This window comes from Pseudochaenichthys georgianus, unplaced genomic scaffold, assembly GCF_902827115.2.
Source record: "Pseudochaenichthys georgianus unplaced genomic scaffold, fPseGeo1.2 scaffold_2000_arrow_ctg1, whole genome shotgun sequence".
Classification (NCBI taxonomy): domain Eukaryota; kingdom Metazoa; phylum Chordata; class Actinopteri; order Perciformes; family Channichthyidae; genus Pseudochaenichthys; species Pseudochaenichthys georgianus.
Genome location: NW_027262712.1, coordinates 22,173 through 24,480, shown reverse-complemented (window position 1 = coordinate 24,480; position 2,308 = coordinate 22,173). Strand labels below are relative to the sequence as shown.

At 47.8% G+C, this 2,308-nt stretch overlaps 1 long non-coding RNA gene across 1 annotated transcript; it reads right to left on the bottom strand.

The window, feature by feature from the left end:
• Positions 1–551: 551 nt before the first annotated feature.
• Positions 552–1,452, bottom strand: LOC117441795 (uncharacterized). Its single transcript, XR_004551449.1, has 3 exons — positions 1,389–1,452; positions 994–1,083; positions 552–658 (listed from the first exon to the last, which is right to left on the bottom strand). It is a non-coding gene; the product is annotated as an uncharacterized lncRNA (long non-coding RNA).
• Between the last annotated feature and the right edge of the window lie 856 nt (positions 1,453–2,308).

Genomic DNA, 2,308 nt, shown 5'->3' with positions numbered 1-2,308 from the left:
CCCCCCCTCTCTTCCAGCTGTTACTAAGGACATGACTCTGAAGTGTCCTGCTCCAAACCCCAACAGGTCCTTGTAGCCCCCCCCCCCTCTCTTCCAGCTGTTACTAAGGACATGACTCTGAAGTGTCCTGCTCCAAACCCCAACAGGTCCTTGTAGCCCCCCCCCTCTCTTCCAGCTGTTACTAAGGACATGACTCTGAAGTGTCCTGCTCCAAACCCCAACAGGTCCTTGTAGCCCCCCCCCTCTCTTCCAGCTGTTACTAAGGACATGTACTCTGAAGTGTCCTGCTCCAAACCCCAAACAGGTCCTTGTAGCCCCCCCCCTCTCTTCCAGCTGTTACTAAGGACATGACTCTGAAGTGTCCTGCTCCAAACCCCAAACAGGTCCTTGTAGCCCCCCCCCTCTCTTCCAGCTGTTACTAAGGCTGACACACGGGGACACACGGGGACACACGGTGATGTGAGGAGACTCACAAAGTGCATTGTGTAGGAGAGGACACTTTAAAGCCCAACAGAGGTCCAGTATCCGTCCCGCCTCAGGTCACTCACCAGGATCTCCTCTGGAGCTTCAGGGCGTCTCTTCTTCTCGTCGGAGTCTGAATATTTCTTGAAGACTTCATTGAATCGTTCCCGGGTCTTCGCCCGCTCTTTGCTCTCACCTGGAGACAGATGAGAGGACACATTATGAATGGAAGAAACGGCCATTGGGTGTAATAATCTAGTACTAGCATTGTAACATATCTGGTTCTTAAAATTGCCTTTTTGGTACTTTTTTAAAATGCTAATACTTTTTTACTTTTACTGAAGTCAAGCTTTGAATGCAGGACTTTTACTTGTATTATTTGTACAATGTAGTATGGCTGCTTTTACTTACTATTACTAGTACTATATAGTCAATACTCTGGGTACTTCTTCAACCTTTTGGTGCACTTCAGCATTAAAGTCACTACTTTTAGCTAAATTAACTTATTTTGACTATCTTGTGTTTGCTGACCTGCAGGCATCGTCAGTGTCCGCGAGCCCTCATCCTCAGAGCAGCAGGGAGGGGTTCATCCTGTTCACTCACACAGAGAGCCTCTGTTAGCTGCAAGTAGCACATTTAGTTTAAAAACAGTGGAACAAACCTACATTCAGTTTGTACTCTATCTGCTAAGCTACGGCTAAAATAACATAAAGTAAAACAACACTATTAGAAGCTAACCGCTATGTTAGCATGCTAGGTGCTAACATTAGCTCGTTGTTGTATCTTCCTCAGTTGTTCACATCGCCGCGGAGCTTCTTCAACCAGCAGCTAGACCTCAGCATGAAGCGGATATAACACACGTGCATATTTATAAAGCTGTATATGAGCTGGTTTAAAGTATTCATGAGTTTTGTATATGTTTCTACCTGCTGAGATTGAGCTTCACTAAAGACGCTACGGCCGTTTCCAAGCCAACCAAAACCGGTAGAGGGCGGGGCTTACAGACAACAACAAGTCACGTTACGTCGGGCACGTTACGTTGTTCACATTACGTCGGTCACTTCATGTCACATATATTCATTTAGAATGACATTAAAATAACTAAAAACAGGACGCACGAGACACCCGAGGATGAGGACAGATTCATAAACCCCTCATGCAGATATTGGGTTTGGAAGAAAGTTACTTTTCTGCACATTTGTTACTTAAAAGTACAACTACACTGCACCCAAATGAAGCATGTATATGTATTTTCTTTAAGATGGTTACGTGGCGTAGTGTGTGTGTGGTCGTGTGTGTGTTTTCCCCTCTCCCCAGGTGATCCTAATCGACAATCAGGGCTTCCATATAGGACCGGAGGAGGACGGCAGTGAGGGCCTTGTCTCTCTCCTTCTCGTCTGGCTGCGTGTGTGCAGCATGTCTCTGTGTGAGACCCAGCATAGTTGTGTGCTGTTTATTGTTAGCTTGTGTTGTAATTTGGCTGCTGAGCCGCCTCACTTATTTACCAATTAAAACCTCACTTAAACTCCTTCAGCATTCAGTGTCCTCTCCTTTTCCTCTCGTCCGGCTGTCTCGTGTGTCGCTACTTCCCTTGGTACCCCTAGATCTACAAGGGAACGTAACATGGGGCTCGTTATGCCCTCTCACCCACTGGGTCGTCGACACCATCGAACATGCCTACGGGGCCAGTGGCCGCCCCCTGCCACCAGGCTGAGATGCCACTCTACAAGGAGCATCTCAACATCTTGGGCTGCCCTGAGAGGGGTGCCTCTGGAGACCATCTGCGCCGCGGCGTCGTGGGCGTCTTCTGGCACATTCTCCAGTTGTCATCAGGTCAATGTCGCCA